The sequence below is a fragment of the Prosopis cineraria genome, unplaced genomic scaffold, assembly GCF_029017545.1.
Source record: "Prosopis cineraria cultivar Desert tree isolate PC_DT_omini unplaced genomic scaffold, ASM2901754v1 PC8, whole genome shotgun sequence".
In the NCBI taxonomy this organism is placed as follows: Eukaryota; Viridiplantae; Streptophyta; class Magnoliopsida; order Fabales; family Fabaceae; genus Prosopis; species Prosopis cineraria.
In genome coordinates, this window is record NW_026555339.1 from 18997830 (window position 1) to 19013162 (window position 15333).

The following is a 15333-nucleotide window of genomic DNA, read 5'->3' on the forward strand; positions in this document are numbered from 1 at the left end:
AGTTGTATAAACATTCTTGTCAATTTTATTTTTATGATTTATGTTATGGATAAGAATGGATTGAAGTTAATATAGAACACGCGTTTTAAATTTTTTTAAAGTAATTTCATTGTTTAACTCTATGTTGATATAAAAAATTTTAACACAAATAATTTATGCAAGGAGAAATGAAAATGAGTTGAAGAAATGAAAGATGGTAGTTGAATGGTATTATTTGGAAATGTAAACATTGAATTGTTTTTCAAATCCTTCAATGCTTGGTCATTTTTATTGGAAGGATTGATCTTAAAAAAATATATGCTAATGGTAGTTTTGTTTAACCCTTGGACACGCCATAGTAACACCTACTAGTAGAGTACTTGTAGGATACTTGTCCCATGTGAAGGCCAACGCCGTGTGGATTAGAGGGATGGTGATTCATGAGCATTGTATTGACACCTATTTCACTAATCCTAGAGCCTACGCTCATTGGTTACTTACCATCATAAACTGTGTATCCATACTTGTTGGTTAGTTACTCTCGTGGGTTTTGTGTCCTTGGTTGACAATTGTTCTGATTAAGTCCCATGAATAAAAATATATATATTTATATTAAATTTAGATTTAAAAACTATCGTTTACTTAAAATATTATTTGTTGAATGAGTTGGCATTTTTCTTACATATGGATTTTTAAAAAAGTTTCCTATTTCTCATTTGTTTATAACATTCATTATAGTATGAAAGCAAATTATAATGCCATATCATCATTAGTTGAATTCATACATATATGATTTATATATGTACATAGAATCATGTGGCTTATGAGAAATTGACCTCATTGATTGTCTTAATTTAAGTTTTATTTTATATATTATTATTATTATTGTTAATTATACTTGTCCTTGAATTTCAATTAGGATGCTACTCACCAAAAACATTCTTTGATCTTAAATATTATAACTGACCCTACACCTCCTGCTAATCACTAAGGGGTAATATTGCTTTTGGATAGGGGAGCACTCTTGACCAATCATTTTAATGTAATTATGTAGTATATTCAATTATAAATTTAGGACTTCACATGTACCATAGTTATGTCCTAATTTTATTTTGTTAATATAAATCTATTGGTGTGAAGCTAATCTCCTTTACTGGATTGGCTGACAGGTTTGCTACTGTAAAAATTTTGGGAGGTCCAAATTACAAGGAAGACTCTCTCTAAAATTTTTACAAATATTTAACACTTTATGAACTTTATAAATTCTATAACAATAATTTGGTTTAATCTTTGGTTAATTAAGGCTTATACAATGTGAGTTATCTCAGATTCTATGTCAGTCATACCCTTAGTACTGGTTGTGACAATCAAATTTCCCATTCTATGACATTCACAAGTAGCACATGAAAGAAGGAAAATTCACAATATTTCACCATTTCAACCCAGAATTAGATGCGCATAGCAACGGGAAAGAGATTGAAGCTTCTCACCTCAAGTATCTGACAAAACATGCACAATAAAGAGAAGAATAGAACCTTCAACCAAACAGGGGAAGGATAAAACAACATTAAAATAGCCTCAACTCACAAATTAGTCCTCCCACAACACCAAACAAGCTCTTCACTTGCCCATCACTTATGAACAAAAATAATGGAAGAAGGAAATATTTAGCAATAAGAAACAGAGCAGAAAAGTGCTGTGAGCATGGCAGACTAGTGACAGTGACCTCATACAACTCGTCTCCCTCATTAGTGATGGCGAGGAATGAAGAAGAAAGATTAGAGGTTGGAGATGGCAGAAGAAACCGATATTGCACACAAGATTTTAGATTTTTCTCTCCCTCTCTCCCTCTAATGCAAAAAAAAACGATTCAACAAAGAGGAAGAAGAGAAAATTTAATCTAATAGGATGAGGGCATTTTGGTAATTTTAAAGGTTGAAAATAATAAAAAAATAACTCCTATATGTTTCAATAGGTTCGAACTCTGGACCTAGTAGGTAAATTATGTGCAACAATTCCACTATACTAACACTCCCTCTTGTCATTATTGTCCCAAAATTAATATAACCACAATTAAAACACAATAAATATATATTTTTTTTTTTTACTTAAAATTCCTGGGTTTATTACATAATAATCAATAAGTAACATCTATATGACCATTTCTATGCCCTTGTCTACCATTTAATCAACAAATACAAATCTTATTATTTCAATGAAATAGGGCAGCATCCCATCATCACAAAAACTCAAGCAAAATTATGAAAAATAGCTCAAGAGAAGCTCTTTCCCTACCTCTTCTCAATGTGCTAACTTATTCTTGATTTTTTCACTACTTCATCTATCTATGCCCACTTCAAACTCATCCTCTTGAAGAATTAAAACCATAGAAATGTTCTTCTTGATAAGAGGAACAACTTTTGTGAAGGCACTTTGATGTAGAAATAGAGTTTAGATGGTGATTTTGCTTCATTTTTCTTCTCTCTCTAATCCACCATGGAAGAACCCAAGCTCTCTCTCTCTCTCTCTCTCTCACATGTTGACCGAATTGAGGAATGAGGAAGGAGGAATGGTGGTGGTGGTGTTTTAGTGGAAGATTGAACCGATTTTTAATATATTGGAATTCCAAAATATCTAATTTCCCACCTTAATTTTAACTAGGCATTTTTCCTTTTTATTTGGGCCAAGGAAAATTAAAATTCCTCCTTCTTTTCTGCCCATTATCCACGCCATTTTTGCCTCCAAAATTGGGCTTGGATTTGTCTCATCTTCCTTCCTATCCATGGTTAGAAACATTGGTATTTTCCTTGCCTTAATATAATTTAAATCCCATAATTACTTATTTGGCAAATTCTTAACCAATAAAATTGGCATTACTCTTCCAAATATTTCTTCCTTTTATATACTAATTTCCTCTAATTTTTCATGAATTTTGGGTAATTTCATGTACTTATAGACCCAAAACTCTTAGAAATGACACTTTAACCCCAATTGAGCTTGACATTTTAGGGTTAATGTTCATTCTTGTTTTATTTTTAACTCTAGGTATCTTTTCATACTCTCATTTATTTAATTACATATAATTAACTTTGAATAATAATAATTACTATTTGGCTCCAGATAGGCCACTTGTTTTTCTTTCTCTTTCCTTTCTTGGCCTTAATAGTAGCCGTGCTATCTAAGAAAAATTAAGGATACTCTTTCCATAATAGTTGGCCAAATTGAAGAGGTCTTGGTATTTTAAACTCATCCTAGACTATTGTCTTCTTAGAGAACTGTTTGTATACACTATGGTTCAATAACTTTCTACTAGGTCTATTGTGACCATTAGATCTAACTGTGATCTTAAGAACTAACCGCAATCTCACTAAGCCATTTTTAAATCTACTATGATTCTTAGATCTAACTACGATCCTTTTCTAGAAGAATTAGGACATAAGAATAAAGTTGTCAATAACTCTACCTTTATTTAAATACAGCAATTTTATTGATTATTCTCCAAGATTTATATTAGATACCACTGCTACCCTCTTAGACCTTATTTATTTCCTTTTTAGCCTATCCTGGATATTTTTAAACTTTAATTTGCTCATTTCTTGGTTCCGAATGCTTTCTTTAAGTCTCTGAAAATATTACGCTTTTGTCCAATATTAACTTTAAAATTATGATTTGGCCCTTGAGGATTATTCCATCTTTTTGGGGCACTTTTGGGACTCTTGACTACTTGAGCTTAGTAGTTTACTAAATTATTGCATATTATGAGCTACTGAGTCCAAAATTTAGAATGTCACATTTACAATACAAGATAATTACAAGGATCTCATATGTGATCAATCTAGCTAACCTCTAATCATTCTCTACCTCATAACAAAGTGGATTTGAATAAATTTTCACATTCTTCCCAGTAATAATTAATTATAAAAATTTATTAGTAACTTATTTTTTTTAACAATGAAAACCTAATACATTAGGAAAATCACATCAAATCCTTGTCCAAAAAACATTAGAGCTCAGTAGAAGAAGTAAACGCCATGTGTGTCACGTCCTAATTCTAAGGTTAGGACCAGCACGGAATATGAAACAAACTTACATTCTATAAGCCTTAAATATATTTGATTAAGCTAAAATATTGATAACTAATTTATATATATAATATAAGATTTGAAAAATATTAAATATTCTGTAAAATTTTGACAAAATCTCCTCTGTAATTTAAACCTTCCAAAAGTTTTACAATAACAAAACCTATCAGCCAATTTAAAAAAGGAGCTTAGCTCCACACTAGCAAATTACCTAATAAAAAAATAGGACCAAAATCTAACTACAGTATATGTGTAATAACACTAACTACCATTGTATAATATAGTGAATATTTACATTAAAATAAATGATTCAAGCATGCTCCCGCTGTCCCAAAAGTAATAAAGCCCCTCAATGATCAGTAAGAGGTGTAGGGTCAACTACATTGTTTGAGATCAAAGAAATTTTTCGGTGAGTAGCATCCCAATAAAAATTATAGATAAAACATGTAAAAGTAGTAATTAATTAATGGAATATTAAAACCCAATTTTTTACTAACAATTAATGACAAAGTTGCTCAACAATATAACCATGAAATAAACCAATAATTTTGGAGCTTTATAGGTTATCAAGAACCATACAACTCATAAAAATATATAAAAGGAATTCAAACAATGATATAAAAAATGTTTGTAAATAACTAATATCAAACAATGCATTTTTAAATTCAATCTAGGAGGAAATTTACTATATAAAATCATATATGATCAAACAAAAGTTTGTTTAATAGAAAAACTTTAAAAATAATAAGTTTCCCAAAAAATTTCCTTTTAGCAGGACTTTATCAGAATGATTAACAAGCATGGACATAAAATTTACAAGGATAAGTAATCAACAAGCATAGACACATAGTCCATGAGGATAAATAACTGACAAGCACGACTCAAAGCCAGGAAAACAAGCACAAGCATAAAGCCCATGAAAATAAGCGTGAATACTATATTCATGAATAACCATCCCTCCATTTCACGTGCGTTAGCCGTCGCACAAGGCTAGCACCTCTAAAGCATCTTGCTAATTAGGTGTACCATGGAGTGCAAGTGCCAACGAAATTACTGTTAGTATCCAGCATCATGAACTTAGTCCCCCTAATTAAATCGAGCGTACATAGAGTTGAAATATTCATTGAAAACCATTCTTTCTAAAATATAACATTCAACTATCGAATTTTCTTTTCAAATTTCTCCATGCATGAATAACCATATTATAATTGTAACATAAATAATAAAATTTAAACAACAAAAATATTTAGAATAAATATTCATTTAACAATGTACTGGATCCAAATATTCCTTAACAATGTAAAGAAGATTCCATAATAAATTAATTAATATAAAAGTGAGGTAAGTAAAGAGGATTGTATGAATCATAAAATTAGAATTGACAAGAATATTTATATAACTTATAAAGGAATAACGTAAAAATTTAAATAAAGAAATCTTATAATCACTTTGTAAAAAAATTATTTGGGACACTACTCACTCACCTTACACATTTCCAATTATCTCTATAACTTGCTCCTTTTCAAGCTTCTCACTTATACTTTGATAGTTCCACTAATTACCTAATCAAACAAACCAACAAGCTAATAATACTAAACTTCCCATGCTACAACTCTATCTATTTATGCTTTATTTAAACATCCATAAGATTTTCTAAAACCTTATTTGTTCTTAGTTCACTGTCTCAAAACAATGATCTCTTCGAAATTCTTAAATCTGATAATAATAACTCCAATAATACTCTAGCTATGCAATTCTTAATTAGTTTTGTAGAATATAAAGAATCTCGATTCTAAGAATAGTAGTTACTTAGTCATACATCAATCAAGTCAAATTAGCAACTTTAAATAACTTATCACTCTAGCATAGAAAAGAATCTCAAACAACAATTATAGGCTCTATAATTTCCTTTAACATAAAATACAATAATCTAAGTTAAACTCATGTTTTCTTAAAAGTTTATAATGTGCTACAAGACGTAAGTTCCTTTAATCCTTTCTTTGTAATGCTTCAAGAAACACCATCAATGCATCAAGGTCAATTTACAACGAACATCCAACAGATCAGGTCAACTTCCTACGTTACTCAAGCATCATCAGAAACGCTAAATATCTCAAATTAATCCCAATCAAACACTTAGCAACAACTAAAATTAGCAACCTCAACTAAAAGTTCAAATAGATATTATACATACTCAATAAGTTTCTTCCCTCACTGCTTCAAACCACAGCAACTCAATTTTTTTTCCCTTTTACACTTTTAAAAATAATCAGCTAGAATAATTAAATAAAATTTTAGCCCCCATCTTAATCAGCCATATCATAAAACAGGGGACCCAAACCCCTTAGGTGCAACATCACGGACCACCAAAAATAGAAGAAAAGAAGCAAATACTTACTTCCTAATCACGCTGGCAGCTGGAAGAAGATGGAGGGAGCAACGTTCAAGACACCCAAACTCTCTGATCACCCACAAACACCACGCCAGATCTGAAGAGAGAAAGAGACAGAGCAAGAATGGCCGACACAGCTGCGGACAAAGGTGCAACAGCGAGTGAAGCCACTGATGATGATGCAGCATCTCGACCACTCTTAGATGCAGACACGAAGAATAAGAGGCAAATCCTAGCCTCCTCCGAGTCGTTGAGCGCATCAAACAGAGAAGGAAGTGGAGGTTTTGCAGAGTTGTTATAGAGGAGAACGGAGTACTCGTGCCATCGTTAGGCATCCATGAAATCGCCAACGATGAGGTTCAGAGAAGGAACATGATGGAGATGAGAGGGAGAGCTAAAGAACCGACGCGAAATAAAATCTGACTCTCGTATGTTCTGTGAGGTTCCAATGGTAGGGAAGAAAATCTGATTCAAGAAGTTTATTGAGAAAATTGCAAGAAAGGACACAAAGAAAATTATAAGAAATGGCACAAATTTTTTTATAATTTAAAATAAAATAAAACTAAATTTTTGCTCAATAAAATTCAAACTCTAGACCTTTAAGAAAGTTACTAATATAAATTTTACTAAACTACCACTCTCCACTTGATATATTAATAATTTAAATAAAACATCGATTGAAATTATTTTTATTTAATTTAAATTTTAAGGTTATTATAATGTGTATACCAAGTTAAGCATCAAGTGCGTAATATGCCAAGTAATCTATAATATCATTTGCATCTCCCGACTTCTGTATAACTTTAACGTCCCAATATCATTTATGTATTTGTATGTAAATAACAATTTATATATAACTTAATCTGATAATAATTAAAAGTAATAACCCATCAAGATTTTAATTTATCATATTAAAGTACTAGCTTAATAACATATGAGCTACATATGTAAAAAAAAAGATTATGAATAATACAAGATTCAAAAATGATTTAATAATTAAACTTAACACATCTTCACTATTATTCTTTTTGTTTCATGATCCTATATATCATTTATTTTTAATCATGTACATAAAATAAGAAATCTAATTTCATAAGTATCTTTTGAATGATTTTATTTAATTTTAAATTTTTAAAATTTAATAATTTTAAATGATAATTTTATATATTATTTCATATAATTTCAAATTATATATATATTTTAAAAATCCTGTTAATAGAGACAAATGTTGTTACGAGAAGTAATTATATAAATTAATTTTAATTTTTAAATTATTTTTATAAAAATACTTTTGTCACTGTTAAAAGTTCACTTAATAGTTGCCACCAAAATAGAGTTTTAGTGTCAAATTTTAAGTGTTGCAACCAAAAGTTTATTTTTAGTGGCAATTTTTGGCGGTGACATATTATCGCCACTAAAAGTAGACTTTTGGCAATGACTTTGATTTGTCAACATTAAAAGTCATTGTTTTTTATTGTATTGACCGCTAGACCATTAATTGTATATGATTGAATGAAAACCAAAATCTAATAATAAAGTATGTTCTTGATTGAAGATTTTCTTTCTGATAATAAACCTGGAATGAAGTTTGTTGCTGAGATCAAGCGCCACACTTATCCTAGCAAATTTATCTCTCTTCAATTTCTAGATTCCATTAACTTGCGGTTAATTAATGTTAGGAATAAGGAGAGGAAAAACAAACAAGAGTAGTAGACAGATACCACACCTTCACTCAAAACTTTAAAACTCAATTTTATAGATAATTGTTTTTTATTATTATTAGTTATTAAGCTCAATATATTCAATGTGAGACTTCTCATAGATTCTTAAATTCACTCAAACTTGAACAACCTAACAATTAAAGTTAGGGTTCCAATGTTGAATAGCTAGGCAATGTCCTGTGATGATCCACAGATCCCATTTGTCACACCCTAGTATTAAGAGTATGACCGGCATGAAATATGAGATAAACTCATATTCCATAAGTCTTGATTAACAAGAGATTAAGCTAAAATATTGATAATTAATTTATATATATAATTATGAAGTTCGTAAAATCTTAAATATTTTGTAAAAATTCTGGCAGAGCCTCTCCTGTAATTTAGACCTTTTGAAATTTCTATAATAATAAAACTTGTTAGTCAATCCAACAAAGGAGACTAACTCCACACAAACAATTATATATTAGCAAAATAAAACTAGGACCTAATTACAGCACACGTGGAGCACTGACTATCATTATATAATATAACAAATATTTACATTAAAATAAATGATTGAAGTGTGCTTCCGTCATCCAAAAAGTAATAAAGCCCCTCAATGATCAGGAGGTGCAGGGGCAATTACATTATCTGAGGCTAAAGAAATTTTTTGATGAGTAGCGTCCTAATCAAAATTATAGATAAAACATATAAAATTAGTAATTAATAAAATTTGTTTAAAATAAGTTAATGGAATATTAAAACACACACTTAATTTTAGCTAACAATAAATGACAAAGTTGCTCAACAAAATCATGAAATAAACCAATAATTTTAGAATTTTAGAGGTTATCAAGAATCGTATAACAAATAAAAATATACAAAAGGAATTCAAATGATGATATAATAAAAATATGTTTGTCAATAACTAATATAAAATAATAAATTTTTAAATCCAATCTAGGAGAAAATTTTGCAATATAAAATTATATAGGATCAAATAACAGTTTGCTCAATAGAATAAATTTAAAAATAATAAATTTTCAAAATTTCACATCTTAGGAGGACTTAATCAAAACAATTAACAAACATGAATATACAATCCAAAATGTTAAGTAACCAACAAGTGTGAACAGACAATTTATTAGGGCAAGTCACCAACAAGTGTGGCTTAAAGTTACGAAATAATCAAGCGCAGCTAGAAGCTGCAAAACAAGTGTAGGCACGAAGCCCATGAAACAAACGTGAGTATTATGTTCACAAATATTCATTCCTCCATTTCACGTGTGTTGCCCTATGTATGGGGTTAACACCTCTTACAAGAACCCTACTAGCTAGGTGTAACATAGCGTGCTAAGGGCTAACAAAACTGTCGTTAGCATCCAGCATTCTGAACTTAATCCTTCTAGTAAAAATAATCAAGCGTGCAAGTTGTTAAAAAAAAACTCAATATTTTCATTTCCAAAGTATACTGTTCAACTACTATCTTCTATTTCTAAACTCATTTTTATTTCCTCCTTGCACGAATTAATGTATTAAAAGCTTTCATATCAACATAGAGTTAAATAATTAAATTACTTTTAAAAATTAGAACCATTTATTCTGTATAAGCTTCAATCAATCTTTATTCATAACATAAATCATAATAGAATTGACAAAAATGCTTATATAACTTATAAAAGAATAATATTAAAATTTAAAATTTAAATAAAGGAATTCTATAAACACTTTGCAAAAATTATTTGGAACACTATCCACTCACTTGAAAATTTTTCAATAATTTCTAAAGTTTACTCCTCTACAATTTCTCACTTATATCTCAAATGATTTCATAAAATTCCTAATAAATAAATTATAATTCTAAAATCACTTATCAAGGAATTTCTAAGCACTTAGTGACATTTAAATTCAATCTAAAACAACATCACAACTAAATTATACAATAATAAATTCATTACCAATTTAGTAATTTATCAACAATCCAACTACAGCAAGAGAAGACATTTTCATTCCTTTTGTACCTTCTTAAAGTCTAATAAAATGCCACAACTATCATTTAATTTAACACAATCTACTCTAAGTGCTTTAGGATCCCAATTTAATGACTTAAATAATTACACGTATTCCTTCAAAACTAATAATATGAAAGTTCAACAACTTGAATTTTGCCAAATTCTTCTCTTAAACATCTCAAGCTTAGCATCACATTATCTATAAACACCAACAATCACAAACATACATGACTAAATTTCTATTTAAAAATTAAGTATTTTAATTTAACCAAATTACTTTTTTTAAGCATTTTAATAAATACCTTCTAGGCATCCTAACTGACTCTTAAATAAATATTTCCTCAACCCTCCATCAACAATATCTTTTCTTCTTATCCGTTTTTTCTTTATACTTCCCAGTTTTAATTTGCCAAGAGCAAAATCCAATCCAATTCAACTTTCAAATCAAATTCCATTTAATGGCAAGTTCCAACAAACCATCCTAACTTGAATATTTAAGCAAGCACTCACTCAACCAACAGCACCCAAAATAAAAGGGAATATAGGCATACCGTAGGACAAAGAAAAATGGAAACAAATGGTTAAATTCAGAGGGTTCTTCACGGCAGCCACAATCACAAGGATGCCAACTCAGATTCAACGACAACCGAAGGGAGGAGGCAGCTGATCGAAAATTAAGGGAGCATGAGTGTTTGAACTTACACAGCCAACAACAATGAAACAAGAAGCGAAGATGAGCTTATCACACACCTGGATGCAACACCCAGCAGCTGAAAAGGAAGGAAAATGAAGAACAATAACGCCCACGCACACATAGACAGAGAGCAGAGGAGGACGACAGGAAAACGTGAAGCAGGGCGAAAATTACGGCAACTCTCGGTGGCAATGAGATGAGCAGGACGACGACGAGATTTGGCCTGTAGAGGAGAAAAGCGACAGCAAGGATAGTAGTGCGACAGTGAGGGAGGAGTTTGACGGTGAAGTGAGAAGAGGAAAAAGATGTCGGTGAAGAAGAAATTGAACGCAAAAATGGTCTTTTTTATGAATCGAAGCCGATAAAATCTGATCAAAAGATAAAATGGGGAAAATTGCAAGAAGAAGCCCAAGAAAAATTACAAGAAAGGACACAAAATTCTAATTTCAAAGAAAACCAGACTTTTACTTAATGGAATTTCAACTCTAAACCTTTAAGAAAATTACTAGTATAAGTTTCAATAAACTACTACTCTTCCCTTGCTATAAAATTAAAACAATTCATTAAAATATTAATCAGAAGAGAAATTTATTTAATTTAAAATTTAGGATCATTATACCATCTAAAATTCTTTGTCTGAACTGCATACCTTCAGTCTTGAGGACAAAGTATCCATTTTCATTGTCTATTAACTCAAAATTAAAACCATTCCATAGCCTTGAAAGCCTATCTCGCATGTCTCCAAATCTTAATTTTCTTGCCAAAAGCCTCATTAGGGACATTTATATATTCTCAGCAGGCCATCCATTGGGAATTTTGTTTGAACCCATTATGTGGCTACCAACAAGTATTGATCCCAGTGAAAAGGGTTATAATCACTTAGGCATGATACTCCAGGTTCGAAATAGATTCATTTTGACTAAATACTTAAAAGGAAAAATAGCAATCAATGACCTACCTCTATATAAAATTTATATCAATTAAAGATCATTTATTATCAAAACTCAAATGAATACTTGTTAATTCAGGTGAGTCTTTTATCGACAAGTATTTATTCAAATTTTAACAATAATTAGTTCTAAATTAACAACAGTTTATTTAGGCTTGTTTTTTATTTGAGTTTTGAAAACAACTTATTCTTGATTGATATAAATTTCATATAAAGGTCCTTGATAGCTATTTTCCCTACTTAAAATAAACTTAGAATGATTAACTCATCCATGAAAGATATAAGTTTTTACTAATATATTTTATTATTGTACTTTTATCTGCTTAGAATGCAGTTCTTGGTGATGTCAATTTAGAAGGAGCCGTTCTAAAAGGTGCTAATTTAGAGGTAAAGTATTGTTGTTTTAAAATATTTGAATTATAAAATAGTTCTTGGTTGTCCTATAGACTTAGTTTGATGGTGTTTGAAGGCTGCAGATCTTGAAGGAGACAATCTTTCTTATGTTAACCTTGCAGATATAGTAAGTTGATAAGCTAATAATTAATATAAAATATTAGAGACTTGCTTATACATTCCTTGTGATAACATTCATTATATGGAATTTCAAGATTTACGGGACGTGAATTTCAGCTTTGCATATCTTGAAAATGTCTCATTTTTACGTGCAAACCTTTTATGTGGAAAGTTCCGGCTAATCATACGTAAATCGTAGTTGCTACCTATATATGACCTTTCAATATTCTACTTTTGAAAATACGATGTATATTTACAAAATTGAGAAACTCTTAGATGGTCTCAAAGCACCATGTCATCCATGATCAATCTAATAAAAACTTGACACTCAGATAATATTAAATATAAATTGATTTTGATATTAATAACAGTAGAGAGAGAAAATATATTAAATTAATTAGTAATTCTATTGTAAAAATTAAGTCATTAAGAATAATGACACATACAATTTTATTTGATTGAAGTGATGCAATTTTATTCAATGGACTATGAATAATGTGGTGCATTGGGTCCATACATCCAAGAATTTACATAACCTTTTTTTTTTGTACCATGCCACATTACATACAATTTTTATTCTCATGTTAATTAACCTCAAGCCCATCGTATTTGATAGCATGTTAATGCCGAGGGCTCCATCATTGACTTTGCAAATTTGCGTCGGTTAGTTGCTTAGATACACTTGTTTTATAATTGCACTATTGTCTCAGGCCTCTAACAATAATAAACTTGATTTATTTGGCTTTGTAAAGATGTGAATTTGATAAGGCAAATCAACGTGGAGCTTCATTAAAATTTTCCATCCTAGCGTGCAAATCTAAATGGTATGTTGATGTATGTTTTCTATGATTTTGTCTATCAAATATAAGTGACAAATATAAATTTTTTCATCTACCAATATTCTTTCTTTCGAGCATTTTTCCAATCATCCTATAGGCATCAATTTTCAAATTTTAATACTAAGTTCTTCCTTCAAATCCCATTCTACAATTTCTCCAACAATTCTACAGCGTCAATACATAATTTATTCTAGCATCCCAAGTTTATTTCTTCAACAAAATCAATATAAATTCAATTATAGTCCAAGCACACACTGCATCTTCTTCAATAGACTAAAATTTCGGCTTGGTTCAGAAACCTACCCCATTTCCATAAACACGCACAACAGTAACCTCACACACCAAATTAAAATGTTATCTCAACTACTTATACACACACACATGCGTGCAAAGCTAGCAAGAAGAAGATTCGAAGCTCCTCACCTGAAACCAGCATGAATGGTTGAAAGAGGATTTAAAGAGCAGAGAAGCACCAAGAAGGAGAAGATCCTAGGCGATCGAACAAGGGGAAGGAAGGAAGAAGAATCTGCAGCAGCAAAACTTGAGACAAAAAAAAAAAAAAATGGCAACTTCGACTCTAACACTTCACACACTCACACGAACAGATTCTTGTTTCAAGGGAAGGAGAAAAATCAAGACTTCTCACCTTAGATGGGCCAACAATGCAGAAACAGGGAGAGGAAGACAAACCTACAGCTGAACAGGGAAGAGGAAACCTGTTACCTACGAGCTGCCACACTGTCAGAGGAGGAAGATTTTGACAATTCCACGGTCACTAGTGGTGGACGACCAAGGACGAAGGTGAAGGGAGAAGAAATCTTGAACGTTTGCACGATTATATGGACAGAGGAGGGAGAAGATCTCAACGGTTTTAGTCAAAGAAGGAAGAAGAAGATCCAAGTTTGGCAGAATAGCACTGGCCCGCCTCTAATCCGACGGCTGCAACCAGTACGAACGAAGGAGAGATCAAAGATCCAAGGGCGGTGGTGAAGGTTCTGGACGAACTCTCTAGCTGTCTCAACTAATGCCAGAAACGCGAAATATGACGGGAAGGAGAAGATAAAAATCTGATCAAATAAAAATTGGGAAAATTATAAGAAAGAGCATAAAAAAATTGCAAAAAAGGGCACAAAATTTTTTCTATAATTTTAAAACAATATAAGCCAAAATTTTTTCTTAATAAAATTTAAACTCTGGACCTTTAGAAAAATTGCTAGCATAAGATTTAATAATTTACCACTCTCCATTTGGTATAAAACTAATTTAAAATTTAGGATCATTACAAGTAAAGAAGTTCCTAGAAATAAACCAGCAGGGGAACAATGAAAAAGAAAAGTGACTGCGACAGTGAAAGAGATATTAGAAAAGAAAGAAAAAAAATTGAGCACATCAATTTTAGTAGTGTATAAAGTGGAAAGAAACATCATTTCCCTTTACATTACTTATTAAACTCAATTTTATCCAATATAAAATTTTCCACATCATCAACTTTAGTCCATTCAACTTAGACATCCTAACAATAACAATATAGTATATTCCTTGTATTGTTTTTATTGATTAAATAAAGGTTAGTGGCAAAGTCTAAGTATTAATGTTAAAACTTCAAATTTTTACAGATGCTTGTTTGAAAGATTGATATCAGAGCTGACCTGAGTTTTGAACTTTTACATGTTAAACGTGGCATGATTTATGAGTAATGTCGTTCTTCATAAAACTTTATTGTGTAAATATTATTGGTGGATCCCTGTGGATTATGTTGTTGAAGTCCTGGTGAATTCCTCCATTGATTATCATTTTGTATACTTAAACACATCAGGTTTTCCTTATCCATTTATTAGTTAGTATCTTTATCTCAGAATGCACATCTTACAAATGCCAATCTAGAGGAAGCTGACCTACGAGGAGCTAATTTAGAGATAAGAGGTTTTCTGGATCTCAATGTATACATTTATTAATAGTGAAGCATTACTCAATTTGATTAAGGCTGTATTCAATTGAATGGAGGAACATTAATTGGAATAGGATGTACTCAATTTACATAAATTAATTCCCCTTTATAAGTTTGAACTCTTTTAATTTAATATAGAACGATATACGGATCTAAATAATATCGCAATAAAAAGATAACATATATATGTTCCTTCTTTTTGTAACATGTTTCACTTTGCAATTG

General features: G+C 30.6%; 1 protein-coding gene across 1 annotated transcript in view; it reads left to right on the forward strand.

Moving 5' to 3' along the window:
- LOC129318254 (FH protein interacting protein FIP2-like) overlaps positions 1-14795 on the forward strand; it is a 97078-nt gene extending 82283 nt beyond the window's left edge. The window contains exon 12 of the mRNA XM_054962951.1: positions 14777-14795. The gene's annotated coding sequence lies outside the window, so the exon portion shown is untranslated. The remainder of the gene's footprint in view (positions 1-14776) is intronic.
- Positions 14796-15333: the final 538 nt, after the last annotated feature.